Raw genomic sequence first — 15,352 nt, 5'->3', positions numbered from 1 at the left:
ATCTGAGTGTGTCAGTAGTGCCCCACATAGTTTTCTATGGGAAGTGGAAGTGATCATCCAGGAATTGAATCTGGGGGAAGGGCACAGTCGGGGTAGAGAATACTTCATATGAAATACCCCAAGAAATTTGGAAGATTAATTAACAACATGCTATTCAGTAAAATCTGAATTGCCACTCTGACTACCACTGTGTTTGCACAGGATCAAACAATGTGTGTTTTCTTTTTGCCCCTAATATTTATCAATGCAAATATAAAAGCAGTAAGAAAATGAAGGGCCGCTGTTACTCCACAGCTGTCATATTTCTAAGTTCTCTTTTAGATCTTATCCAAATATAGCCTTAGTGCCAAAATGGTTTTTCAGTTATTTGTGATTCTGTTCCTCTGCATTATTCACTTTATTCCGTGAAAACCACAAAACAATTAAAACGGAATTTTATTTTTATTTTTGGTTGTTGCAGTTTGGCCAGGGCTGGGTTCACCACCCTTGGTGTATGGGGCCAGCATCCTACCCGCTGAGCCACAGGCTCTGTTAATTTTATTAACAGGTGGGGCCAATGCCCAGTCAGAACCTTCTACCAGGGTACATGTTTATATTTGATATACACACTATTTGTTATGCATTATAGTTTCTCTCTGCTGTAACTAACATTTTTATTCCTAGTTAGTAAAGTCAAGAGACTTTTATTTTTTACCATTGATGTTAATTATGTAGTGCGTTCTAACGAGGTGAAGGTGGTTATGTCATGACCAATTGTAAATCGTTTATCTCTGGGATAGTATGATTAGACATAAGGAAAATTTCTAGTTAGACATATCAAATAGATATCTAATGGGGGGGGAAAGTAACTCATTTTCTGAGCTAATCATTTTGTGAATATATTTTAAATTGCATTTTAAAATCAACAACCTGAAACCATAGGAAACTAGACAACCTGTTTAATTGCTTAAATAATTATCTTGCCACATATTTATTCAGCATTGCACATGAACAGCAAAGATGCAGGAGCTTTGCTGGCACTTCCTCTTAGTTTAGCCTCTCCTTTTCCCCTTCACTATCTATAGACAGACGGTTTTATGCCGTCTTTGTGCTCTAAATCTGGGACCAGGATGTGTGGTTTGAAATCCCAGCTCTGCTGTTTACCAACTTGAGCACCTATTTCACTGCTGTATGCCTCAATTTTGCCATCTGTAAAATGAGGGTAACAATTGTAGGGTTATCACTACATAAAATGAGGATAGCAAGTTGCTTTGTAGTGTCATCACTTGCATTTAAATAACGCACACAGAAGCATCCCCGGTTCCTAACACGTACTTTATAAGTGGTGGCTGTTGTTGTCATTGTCATTATTCACTAGCCAAACTTCTTAGTGGCCTGGTACGGGTTTGATTTCATGGACATCTAGGAGTCCAGGCCTAATTGTGGTGACTGTGTGCAATTTGTTACGTAGAACCTGCCAATAAAAATGACAGTGCAAGCATTCCCTTAGGCCCAGGCACTATGTAAGACGTAATCCTTCCCTCAAGCAGTTTATGGGCTAGTTGTGGAGATGAGGCCTGCCTAGAGAAGGCTAAAGAGCAGTGCAAGAAATAAATAATAGAGTAAGGTCATAATCTGTGATATATACAAGAAGCACATATCCACTAGACAACACATCTAGGTGGCTTAGGGGAGAGTGGCCCAGAGGGGCTTCACCAAGGAGGCACTCACAGTGGACTGGGGCTGGAGAAGGATTTGCTGGAGAAGAATGGGAGGACATTCTGGGCTGGGGAGGAGGGAGAGTGAGGAATGGCAGAAGTAAAGGTTTGGTGGAAGTAGGGCAGTCTTCGTTGTTTTTAGGGAACAGCATAAAGCTCGGTGGGAGTGAACCAAAGTGTCACTTTCTATGGATCAGGGTAGATAGGCACCATCCCCTAATTTTTAAGGGCTCCATTTTGCTAATTATTATTACTATAAAGGTATTTTACTTGCTCTTTGGAAAGAATGAAGGAACAACTCACTGACACTGCTCGAGCCCTGGATGTTGCACTTCAGGAGATCGTATGCTAGAATCCAAGCCTGCAAGGGGTTGACGGAATTAGTCCCAGCCTTGTAAGCGCAGAAAAGAGGTCTGAGGTAAGCTGAGGCAGACCCGCCAGGCAGGAGGGACCAGAGCATGGGACAGGTCAGCAGAAGTAACCCTAGAGTTTGTAGATGTTTGGGGTAAGGTTCAGTCTTCAAAGTGAATAAAAATGTGAAGTGTTAAGAGAAAGACAGAGCAGGCACAGGGGCTCACACCTGTAATCCTAGCACCCCGGGAGGCCGAAGCAGGAGGATCCCTTGAGTTTAGGAGTTTGAGACCAGCTGAGCAAGAGTGAGACCCCAACTGTACTAAAAATAGAAAAACTGGCCAAGCATTATGGTAGGCACCTGTAGTCCCAGTTACTTGGGAGGCTGAGGCAAGAAGATCTCTTGTGAGGGCAAGAGTTTGAGATAACTGTGAGATACGATGCCATGGCACTCTACCCAGGATGACAGAGTGAGACCCTATCTCAAAAAATAAATAAATAAATAGAGATAAAGAAGGATGAGCCCTGGTTAAAGTTTTCTTTTAAGAGATGGCCTTGTTTGCCATTCAACTTCAATTCCTAACTTCATCATGAAATACAGTGGCTGCTCAAATAATGACAATGGAAAATTCATACACACAAAATTTTTATTCATATGCTTTTAGGCTTTTTGGCTTTAAAATTTTAACTGTAAGTTTTTTAATGATAATGTATAATCCAGTATAGAGGTTAGCAAATCAGTTTCTGATTACGTTTAGTCTAAGAACAGAGTAGAATTCATTTGTCAAATATTTAACCATCAGCCTCGGTGGACGTAGCACAGTGGTTATGGCACCAGCCGCATACACCAAGGGTGGTGATTTTGAACCCACCCGGGCCAGCTAAACAACAATGTCAACTGCAACAAAAAATAGCCAGGCATTGTGGTGGGTACCTACAGCCCCAGCAACTTGGGAGGCTGAGGCAAGAGAATCACTTGAGCCCAAGAGTTTGAGGTTGCTGTGAGCTGTGATGCCACAGCACTCTACTGAGGGTGACATAATAAGACTCTGTCTCAAAAAAAAAAAAAAATTAACCATCAATCAATATATTTAAGATCATGTCCTATGCAAAGCTTTCTCTTCTACCCAGTAAAGATAGCATTTGGGATAATTCCTCTGCACTAACAAATATATTATCTTAAATTAACAACCAAAAAGCCTTTTCAAAAATATCTAGAAGTTTATATATTTTTTTCCTTCCTGAAATGGTTAAAGCAATTTCTGGAGCTTTTTATGTTTTAAGTTAAAAAGAAATTTCTATGAATGTTCTTTTTAGGCCCCAATTGTATTTTAGAGGATTCTAATATTTTTATTTCAGTTGTGGAATATCTCTAACTCTGAGCCAATCCTGTCTACTTTTCAGCATTGACACATTCATGCTCAACATTTTTTATTTTTATTTATTTATTTTTGCAGTTTTGGCTAGGGCAGGGCTTGAACCCACCTTCCCCAGTATATGGGGCTGGTGCCCTACTCCTTGAGCCACAGGCGCCGCCCTCAACATTTTTATTGTTATGCTTTATATAGCTGGCTAAAGTTTTAGAGCTAGCCATTTTAAATGAAAAATAGTCTTGGGGTCAGACATGCTGCAATCTTCCTTATGATGTCAGAATTTTAGTTTTGTTCTACATAGCGGATAAGCAGGAATTTTTGTTCAGCCTAATCTTCTAGGCCTGTGATAAAATGCAAGTGGTAGGGATGTGATGAACCCCAATTTGCATCAAGATGATTCAATTTTTTTTTTATTTTTTATTGTTTGCTTTGTTCTTAATCTGCTCTTCCTTAGCTCACAGAAGACTCTAGGCTGGAGACCATATGGTAGATAGGGCCCTAGCCTAGTGCCTGGCTCCGCAGGGCTCTCGTGCTAGCTTGGGAAGGACTGTGGCAGAATGTGTTCACTTGGATTGCATCTGAGTGCAAGGCACAGTCAAAAGCAGACATCAACACTTACCGAATATGACACATGAGTTCAGCTTTAATCAGAGATCATTTGTGCATACAATTCTACAGGGAGGCCAGTCATTACTGAACAAGAGAGTAGTTCAGGAGATCTGAATGTCCATGATTTATTGCTGCCAGATGTATAAGTGTGGGGCTAAACCAGCTAACTTTGGCGAATGCGGTTGCCTGTTTCACATTTGGCTCCTCATTTGCTTCTTTGGAGACTCTTATTCCTGCCCCCTGCCCCAATCTTAATTTCATCATTTCCTTTGCCTCTTCCTCTCCCTGATATAATCTATGTATGCCCTTTCTTTACTCCTGAATAAAATTAAATTGACAGTTATCCTTTCTTCCTCTTTTATCAGATACTTTATTTTCTGCCCACGTTTATCTAAAGCTTCTGAACATTCTCAACAGGAAAGTTCCCAAGATAAATAAAATTGTAACATAATGCATACTTTTTACATATAAGATTCTTCGTTTTTCTCAGCTTCAGAAATAGAATGATAGGTAGACAGACACTCCCTTCAACAGTCCCTAAATTCCAAAATTTTCGTTGTATTGGAAAATACAATAATTTGGGCAGGCATATGAGCATTCATAATAAATCATAGAGTTATGAATAAATCTTGGTTGTCAAAAGCAAATGTGTAGCCGTTCCAAAGCGTCTGCCATTAGAATTCAGCAAGGCAGCTGTCAGCTGTTTTCTTGTAATTAAACAGCCAATGAGCAGCTAATTAAGACATATGTGTATACAGAAGTGGAAGTGGGTATGTTAATGAACTGTAGGAATCAATTCATTAAGTGAAAATTGTCAAAAGACCAAACATCAGATCAGCATTTCAGCCTGTGCTTCATTGAGAAGAAGCCCCGTGCTGGAGGGGCCCCCTTAGAGTCCAATGCCCTCACCACCTTCCAGACACACCCACAGGCCAGAGGGGGCCAGCCCACACTCTAGGGCAAAACTATTAATAACTCCAACAGGAAATGCCATGTATATTTCAAAGCTTTGAATGTATATCTAGCAAATGACTGTTTTTCTACCTATAGAGAAACCTGGTATTTGATACCCTATAAAATGCCATCACTCTCATCTGAACCAGATATGGAACTTTGACTATAGGACCAAAATGTAGTTTTTTGCCTGTTTTATTGTTTATTTATCAGTTATTCGGTTCAATCTTCCTTACATGTTTGTCTCAGTACTTTTTAGGTGGTGCATTAAGAAATCCATGGCCTTTTTTAGCAGGGTGTGGTGGCACACACCTGTAGTCCCCACTACTCAGGAGGCTGAGGTGGGAGGATCACTTAAGCCCAGGAGTTGAAGGCTACCGTGAGCTATGATTGCACCATTGCACTCCAGCCTAGGTGACAAAGCGAGACCCTCATCTCTTAAAAAAAAAATTAAAAGCAAACAAATAATTCAATGAAAAGTCCAAAAGTGGCCTTTGGAATAGGATTCACCTATGATTCAGGAATTCAAATCCCGACCCCTCCCGTTACCCACTGTGTGACTTTGGATGTGTGGCTTAACCTCTTCACTTTAATTTTCTCATTTGCTAATAACAGATATAAAAATACCTACTTTGCAAATTGTAGGTTGTTGTGAATTGCAAATAATGTTTGCAAAGTGTCTTATACAGTGGTAGAGTAGGTGCTTAGCTTGTGATTGTCACCAGCTTGTGATTTTTACCCCTAACTTCACTTTTCCCTCTGGTCATTTGTTCTGTAAGAATATGTTGACCTCTCTAAGTGTTGGTTAGTTACTGGAAACAAAGAAACAAGGCAATCTGTGAAAGGGAGAGAGAAATAACACAGCAAGGCCAGGGTCGTCAGGGGGTCAATGTGGGGTTCTCAGGGCTCAAAGAATACACGTGGGATGGGCCCCTCAGCCAGCTTCGGAGGGCAATCTAGAGAAGTTTCCCAGAGAAAGTGAGTATCTCAGTGACTCATGCAGGGAAGAAGAGAGTTTCCAGGAAGTGGCAGGAGAGGGTTCCTTTTGGGAACTGTGAGCACAGGAGTTTAGGCGTGGCCAGAGTGTGGAGACTGTAACAAATTAGTCAATACACAGAGGTGGGCAACATAAGGAACTAGGCCTGTGGTAGTGATATATACATGTAGTGCATGGCCAGTCTACGAAAATTAGGTCAACTTACAGAGATGGTCAATGTAGGGAGGTGGCCAACTACGGAGGTTCTACCGTAGTTCCACCAGGAAAGCTTCAGTCATTCATCAGTGATGATGGGAACAACTTCTTTGCTAAATCAGTTAATAGTTCTCAAATACTAAGAGCATGGGCCGGGTGTGGTGGCTCATGCCTGTAATCCCAGCACTCTGGAAGGCCAAGGTGGGTGGAGTGCTTGAGCTCAGGAGTTCAAGACCAGCCTGAGCAAGAGGGAGACCCCCATCTCTAAAAACAGGGGGCATTGTGGCAGGCGCCTGCAGTCCAAGCTAGTCGGGAGGTTGAGGCAAGAGGATTGCTCAAGCCCAAAAGTTTGAGGTTGCTGTGAGCTATGCTGCCATGGTACTCTACCAACGGTGACCAAAAAAATAAAATAAAATAAAATACTGAGAGGATATTTCCTCCATTTTTTGTGCTTTTCATAATGTGATAGCTATAGATATGACCTCTAAGTTAAATCTGCATTATTCTTATTTTCTGTATGACTTTTTTTTTGAGACAGTCTCACTGGGTCACCCAGGCTAGAGTGCAGCAGCATCTAATAGCTCACAGCAGCCTCAAACTCTTGGACTCCTCCCTCAGCCTCCCAAGAAGCTAGGACTACAGGCACACACCACCATGCCCAGCTAATTTTTCTATGTTTTTGTAGAGATGGGCTCTTGCTCTCATTTAAGCTGGTCTCAAACTGCTCTCGCCTCCCAGGGTGTTAGGATTATAGGCATGAGCTATCACACCCAGGCTTCTTCATCACGTTTTAAATCTAAAAGATAAGCAAAACAATAAATCAAGCCCTTAGTAGTAGCATTTGCCTGTTTCTGTGGTGCAAGTACTCCCAGCACATGGCCATTTCCAAACATGCCATCTCACTGAGCACAGACAGGAGAGGTACAGCAGCACACTGTTACATAGCATTTCTACCTTCTGATATAAGTGATAAAACTAACCTGAAGAAAATAGATAAGAGTAAAATAATAATAAAATACTATGTTCTTTTTACATCAGATGGGTAATGAGTAAGTTAATTTTTACTAACAGATTTGATAACCAGATTAACAACAGAATTCCTGATATTTTAGCACTCAGTTCTTGTAGCCTGGAATGAGCCTTGTCCTGAACACCAGGGCCTGGTCCCAGCCCCGGGTTGGGTTCTATGGGTTCTATGAACAAATTCATAATGTATAGCCATATTGTCTTTTTTTTGTTTGTTTTTTGAGACAGAGTCTCATCCTGTCACCCTGGGTAGAGTGCTATGGTGTCATAGCTCACAGCAACCTCAAACGCTTGGGCCCATGGGGTCTTTTTCCCTCAGTCTCCAAGTAACTGGGACTACAGGCACCCCCCCCCCATGATGACCTGGTATAGGTTTTCTATTTTTAGCAGAGATGGGGTCTCTTTCTCCAGGGTGGTCTCAAATTCTTAAACTCAAGCAGTACACCCACTTTGGCCTTCCAGAGTGCTAGAATTACAGGTGTGAGCCACGATGCCCAACACATATTGTTTTTTAAAAAAAGTATTAAGGAATAGAATTTCCCAGAGAATGTAAAGCAGATACGAGAAATAAAGCTCAGTGAAAGGCACTTGGAAGAAACACCGGAGAAATGTCTTTGATACAGTGGAAATAGAAACAAAAGGTGGATGTGCAGGAGCTCTGTGTCATCATTTTTGTCAACCCAGCACTTACAAAGACATACTGAAGTGACAGGGCTCTGGACTTAAAACACTGGAGTTTCAATCCCAGCACTGACACCCCTTTGGAGAGGTCATTTAACATTCTAAGCTTCATTTTTGCAGTCTTCAAACTCTGAAAACTAGAGTAGATGTCTGGTTTTTAATAAGAGGAAGTCAGTCTTCAGGGAGCTTTGTTAAAGTATTTACCATACAAAATGGACCATCTTTTTTTGACCTACAAAAATGACAATTTCATTTTGTTCAAACTACTATGTAGGCTTGGACTATATCCCCAGAGGTTCTGGTTCAACAAAGCCAAGATCTGTTTTTCAAAGCTCCCTGAGCGATTCTGATGCATCATCTGTTTGGGAACTACTGGAGCTGATAATCTCTCCATGTCTCTCCGCTCTGAAAGCGGTTTGTTTTTATTCTATTCTATTTGCGATGACTGTATGTCAGCATGCTGCCACTAGGTGGTGGTAGTGTGCCACCGTCACACCACCGAGAGTCATCATGGTGGCTCCATGCTCAAGGCCAACATATTTGTAATTGCACAACACCATGCGTTTTGACTTCCATAAAAAGCCAACTTTTATGAAAGCCAAAGGAGTAATTCATTAGCTCATCTTTCAGAAATAATAAAATGGCAAAATTACCTACTTAATATATTTCCTAGCTAATTGATAGCTTCAGCATTTTCTTTTTAATACACTCCTTCTCCGTTCCACCTAAAATTCTATCCACGCCCTAGCTTGTGCTGCCTCTGCTCTCTGTATGGCCGCAGACTCCCCAGGCCCTGGAATTCATGTCTCAGCTCACTTCACAGTCCTCTTTTGGGATTGTACCCCAGGCAGATAAGATCCTACTTCTACACTTAGAAGCTTCCTACTCCTATCTTTAGGTAGGAGGGTTCCTACCATACCTTCTACTTCGCCACTGCTTCTCTTCTAATCCTTCTGCCTCTTACGTGTTCTTTAACTCTCAATATTTTATCTGTTTATTTTCCAAACTCTTTTTTTTTTTTTTTTTGTTAATTTTTTTTGGCAGTTTTTGGTCGGGGCTGGGCTTGAACCTGCCACCTCTGGCATCTGGGGCCAGCATCCTACTCCTTTGAGCCACAGGTGCCGCCCAAACTCTTAAGCCTCTGAGAACCCACACGAAATGCTTACAAGGATAGGCTTTTCAAAAAGATGATCTCCGGGGCGGCGCCTGTGGCTCAGTGAGTAGGGCGCCGGCCCCATATGCCGAGGGTGGCGGGTTCAAACCCAGCCCCGGCCAAACTGCAACAACAACAAAAAAAAAAAAATAGCCGGGCGTTGTGGCGGGCGCCTGTAGTCCCAGCTGCTCGGGAGGCTGAGGCCAAGAGAATCGCGTAAACCCAAGAGTTAGAGGTTGCTGTGAGCCGTGTGACGCCACGGCACTCTACCCGAGGGCAATACAGTGAGACTCTGTCTCTACGAAAAAAAAAAAAAAAAAAGATGATCTCCAAACCCTCATCCATTCTGAAATGCGAAGTTCAATGTTTGAGTCACAGAGGTTTTCCCTGTTTCTCCCTTCTCAGCTCTCACCTTATCAAGCCACTTGACCACTCTCGTCTGAGATTCGATAGTTCTTATGGGCATGACTCTGTTGATTTTGTGCAAAAGAAAGATCTCTTTTCTGGTTCCTAGCTATGCCACGCCCAGACCTTTTTAGAAGGGATTTGTTCAGCTGACTCAATGAAAGCATAGTGTTGTGAAGAACAAGGTGTGTCTGCTTGCTTGCCTGCTTCCCCAAAGTCTCAAAACTGAGACAGCTGAGTAAGTGTCGACCTCTTCCAAGGAGATAGCGTGGAAGCCAGATATTAGTTCCAGCCACGGTCCCACTGCTCAACGCACATATGGAATGCCTTGCAATTTATGGCATAATTACTCAGACGTCTTGAGTGAGAGTGACTCTGTGCTCTTGCAGTAAGTTTTGTTGTTTGTTTATTTATTTTTTAAACGAGCCAAAGTGATTTAGAAATAAGTAAGGTGAAGCAAAGAGGGCATAATACTTCTGGTCGGAAATGAGGGAAAATTATGGGTAATCATGAGACTGATTTTCTTTTGTGACTTCTAACCCAAATCAAGATGCAGCTGCAAAAGAGAATTTGGTAAAATGTCTGGGCAACGACAACCTAGGTCAGCGAAAGGGGCTAATGTGAAGGAAAACACTAATTTCAGGGTAAATCAATCTTGGTCCTTTGTTATGTATACCTCGTTTTTTTCCGCACTGCCTAATTTAGTGATTGCCTTCTATGAGAACAACCAAGGAGGAATTCTTTTGGCACGCTAGAAAAGCAGAAACATAAAATAAAATTGTGAATTCTGGAATTAAACGACATGAATTCATATCTTGGCTTTCCCCCATGCTAGAAGTAGGACTCTGAACAAGTCACCGCATGTCCCTAAGCGTCAGTTTCTTCAGTCTTACAAGAGGGAAATGACAGTACCTGTCCTGTATTGCTGTTGTCAACATTAATGTCATAATCCACATAAAGCATGAAGTACCTCATACATAGTATGTACCATTTTAATAGTACCAGGATTTGTTTGACTCAAGTATCATGGGGATGACTACTGTGAAGGAGATGACTATTGTGAAGGAAGAAGAAGGGAGAGAATAACGGGGGATATATTCTAAGACCCCCATGAATGCCTGACACCTAATCCCCCGTTATTCTCTCCCTTCTTCTTCTTCCTTCACAACAGACAGTACTGAACCCTCTATCACATACCTGTTTGTTCCTATATATACGTGCCTACGTCTGTCAGGATGTCCCCTGGTCCCCCAGTTTCCCGTGTCAAGAATGCACACTGGTACCTGGTTGAGCAGACAGACCACACGGCCAAAGCACTCTTATGCAAATAGTTATCACAGCAAAAAGAAAGAATGAAAGGAAAGGAGGAAGCTGCACAAATAAAGTGAAAATACGTTCTGAGAGAGAGGAACAGGCCAGCCTCCAGGAGTGGAGAAAGCTGCTGAAGTCTGAGCATATGCTACCTTTTATAAGCTCACTAGTTTGTCCCACCTTTCTCCTGGTAGGATTGGTTGTCGTTTCCCGCCCTTTGGGGTGATTGACAGGTTGGGGTTATAGAAGAGATCACATGACAGTTTACCAAACAATGTGGTTGTATACCAGTTTCCCCTTCTACCCACAAGTCTTCCCCAGAATCCTTAACACAACTCTACCCATGGTGTGTGAACTAGATGATACTAAGCTTTAGGTCAGTAGGAAGTCTTACTATGCATATTCCCATCAGGGAACAGTTGCTAGCTGCAGTATCGTTCCTAGCTACATTTTGATTCCCGCTCTCCACCCTTAACCATTTCCTTGATACCTGTCTACTCTCCCTCAGACCTAACAGGATAAAGTTTAATTTATAAATTAGACACAGTAAGATTAGCAGCAAAAATAATAAAATAGAACAGTTGTAACAATATACTGTAATAAAAGCTATGTGAATGTGATGTCTCTCCCTCTCTCAAAATATCTTAATATTTTTGGACTACAGATGACCACAGGTAGCTGAACTCAGAAAGTAAAACTGCAGATAAGGGGGGGACTACTATACAAACAAATCTCTAGAAACAGGATCCATGACAAGCCCCGCAGAGGCCACATGGGGAAGCAGCAGGGGCAGTCAAGGGGCAGAGAGAGGGAGGGAAAACATGGACAAGAGCCTCTGTTGTGGTTTCCATGTGAAGGAGCATGCAGGCTGGGTAAGCAGGTTTGGGGTTGGCTGGTTTAAACGATTACAGAGGATGCTAAGCATAGGGGCATTCCCTAGTTGTCTGGTACCTGGTCCTGGGCAAGAGGAACAGTGGAAGGAGGTACAAGAGCCTGATAAAGGAGGTGGCAGTGAGGTATGTGGGCTCTGCTTGCTTGTTCTGGATCTGAAGGGCTTACGGTAGACAAGTTGTTGGCTATCTGTAGGAAAGAGATAGTCCCCCAAAGGTCAGCCTCTGTAAGGCCCTAAGATATCAAAGCATTAAAAATATGGACTAACACAATTAGATGAATGAATCCTCCCCGTTAAGATTGATTATCTATTCTCATCGTCCTCAGGCCCTCTTAGTGCTTCCTTGGAGCCGAGCAAACTGATCATTGTATGTGGCTTCTGTGCTCTCAGTCTACAATTTTATGCATGGTGGTTTGAAGGTAAATTAACATATGGAAATTAAAAAGTGGCATCCTCTTCATTATTGAAATAATGCTTTTCGTTATTCAAGAGAGGTGTCTAGTTTCAGATTTCAGACTCTTGAAAGAAGTAAAGAAATGGGAGGGGATCCCGAGAAGAAATGCTAAAGATGGAAAAGCAGCCAGAAGGAATGGGGGCAGAGTGTGACCGGAGAGATAGGTAGGAGATGGCTTGGCAGCCCGCAAGGACCGGTTCAGTTCCGAGAAAAAAAAGAGACCCTTCAGGCACTGTCCATATTCAGTGATCATAAAACAAAGTAAAACAGGCTTCGTGTGAAGCAACCAAATTCAACTCCAACTCATGAAAAAGCAAAGAAACTCCTGATCCTGGGCACTCACCGTGAGGACACATCTGAACGGGAGGGTGGTGGGAGAGTCTCAAGAAAGAGAAAACACCTTTTGGCTTTGACAGATTATGTGTCTCAAAGGAAAATGAATACCTACACGGCTGACCTCTTGCTTTTGCTTTCTGAGGATTCTCTGCCTCTGAGACCATTTATATTTTTCTGAATTCTCTCTATTAACTCCCAAAGAAAGGTTTGCTGCTTCTCACTTCCTTTACAGGGGAAGAAACTCATATACAAACAATCTAAAAAACCGCAGCTTTGCATAGCTTGAGAATAGAGAGACGGCTTCACAGAAGAGGCCAGACTCGCAGCAGTTTTCAACCTGTGGGTCGCAACCCCTTTGTAACAATGAAAATACATCGGGCATGAGGAATACATCCCCCCACTGTGCTAGAGGATAGACTTAAATAAACTATAAACAGAAAGACAGTCTGCAAAGCTAGGCCCCCAGCCTTGCCTTTGTTGAGGTTAGCAAACAGCTTGGCCGAAAGTGAGAGGGGATCAGGAGTCAGGGTCCTGTGCTGTCCCATCCCAGGTTAGTTTTTCAAAGCACTGGGCATTGAGGTCATGCACATCACATATATCAACTTGGTCCACCAAGGGCCCCAGGTCCACAAAAGAAAGCAGATGTGCTAGCTTGTTCTTCCAAAGTAGCTCATGCATCTTCATGTTATATGAAAAAAAAAAAAAAATTAGAAAACACAGATAAACAAAAAGACAATTAAAATCTGATTGGCCCTATCAACCAGAGCCAGCAATTTGGAGCATAATTTCCCAAAGTTTCTTCTATATTAAATATATGGATTCCTTTCCTCCACACACACTAAAAATTGGATTATTAGTTCTTTAGCTACATTTTTTTTTTTTTCTGAGACATGGTCTCCCTCTGTCACCTAGTCTAGAGTGCCGTGGCATCATCATAGCTCACTGCAGCCTCCAAGCCTTGGGCTCAAGTGATCTTTCTGCCTCAGCCTCCCGAGTAGCTGGGACTACAGGCGTGCACCATCGTTCCTGGCTAATTTTTCTGTTTTTTGTAGAAACGAGCTCTCACTCTTGCTCAGGCAGGTCTCAAATTCCTGACCTCAAGCAATCCTGTCTCCCCACACTCCAGAGCGCTGCAATTACAGGCGTGAGCTGCTGCACCTGGCTCATTAGTTGCTTTTAGAAATTAAGCAGTGTATTTTAAATCACCTTTTTATTTAAATAACTGTATTTCTAAAATACCATTTTTAGTAGTTGCTAAATTCCATTGTATGAATATACAATATTCACTGGTGTTGGGCAAGTAGGATCTTTCTAAATATTGTTGTATTACAGATAGTGCTGCAAAGAGCACCCTTGTAGTAAAATTTCATACTGATCTTAATAGTCCTTTAAGGTATATTTCTTAAAAGGCTATTACTGCTTCAATGAATAGGTTTATTTTTAATGATTTTGATACAGCTTCCAAATTGGCCTCTAGAACAATCTTTCGGTGACAGAGTTCCCGTCTCTGTGTGCCTACCACGCTGTTGATCTTCAGGATCTTACTTCCCCCGTATGCAGTAGTCCCCTTTGTTGGGGTCATATATCTTCTCCAGTAAAGCTTTGAAGACAGTAATTCTCTTTTGTATCCTTGATGGCTCTGCTTCACAGAAATGACTCTTGTTACCTTATTTTTCTTCTGCATACATCCCAACCTTGCAAAACCACTGAAAGATGAGTGAGCGTTCTAAAAAAAATTACCCAACCCCCACTACGTGTTTAGCAGTTAAGAAATAAGCTGGTGAGTGCAGTGGCTCACACCTGTAATCCCATCACTTTGGGAGACCAAGCTGGGAATATTGCTTGAGGCCAGGAGTTTAAAACCAGCCTGAACAACATAGGGAGACCTTTGATGCTACAAAAAATGTAAAAATTAGCTAAGTATGGTGGCACATGTCTGTACCTACAGTCCTACCTATTCAAAAGGCTGACGCAGAGTGATCACTTGAGTCCAGGAGTTTGAGGTTGTAGGGTGAGACCCTGTCTAGAAGAAGGAAGGAAGAAATATACTTCTAAATCCCAGAAGGGTTAAAGAATAAATTCTTTGAAAATTAGAAGATGTTTTCAACTGAATGATAATGAAAATGCTACATAGTAAAGCTAGTGGGTTGCTCTAAACGTAGCTAAAAGGAAAACTGGAAGCTTTAAGAAAAGAATAAATACTGAAAATTAATGAGCTCAGAAACCAGCTCAGGAAGTTAGCAAAAATATAACCAGAAATAAAATTCTTGAGATCAATGGCCCCTGTACATCCCCGTCCACCGTCTTTTTGCCAAAACAGTGCCTGATGCATGAAAGGAACTTGAGCATCAGATTGGCCTTGTCACATTTGAAAGGCCACGATTCTTAGTACATGGTATTTCTAAACTGTCAGGGTTGAAGTAGTATTCTCACTGTGATCGATCTGCCGGAATAGTCTATCCCAGTGTCATTTAAATGCTTGGGACAGTAAGTTCAGACTTGAGGAATGAGAAATGCCTAAAGAATGGGCCGCAGGTTTCCCTGGACTGGTAGACATTCCCACCGTATACCAGGATTGCAACGCCCTGGGTCATGTGTGTGACTGCCCATTTCTTAGCTCTAGACCTTCCAGAGAAGGGTTTTATGTTTGTTTTACTAAATACGTTTTGGAGATAAAGCTTTAAGGTAAGTTCCTCTGTGTCGCCCCATCAGGCACCTTGGTTTTGATCACCAGAGCCCTCAGTGCCCAGGACAAGGCACGGACGGGTCTCGTGTCTTTTTCCTATAGGCAGTTGTCTACTGAAGTTAAAGAAAGTTTTGCATGTGTAAGGGACAGAGGATTAGGCTCTGGGGATCAATTTCACTCAAGGAAAAAGAAGTGACTTTCATTTCATTAATGGTCTCCTGGACGATTCTGC

General features: G+C 42.1%; 1 protein-coding gene across 3 annotated transcripts in view; it reads left to right on the top strand.

Moving 5' to 3' along the window:
* The window catches only part of RORA (RAR related orphan receptor A), a 188,385-nt gene that overhangs the window by 146,475 nt on the left and 26,558 nt on the right, over window positions 1-15,352 (top strand). The window lies entirely within an intron of this gene.

This window comes from Nycticebus coucang, chromosome 6 (assembly GCF_027406575.1).
Source record: "Nycticebus coucang isolate mNycCou1 chromosome 6, mNycCou1.pri, whole genome shotgun sequence".
In the NCBI taxonomy this organism is placed as follows: Eukaryota; Metazoa; Chordata; class Mammalia; order Primates; family Lorisidae; genus Nycticebus; species Nycticebus coucang.
Note: the sequence above shows the minus strand (reverse complement) of the source record. Positions and strands in the feature narration are given on the sequence as shown.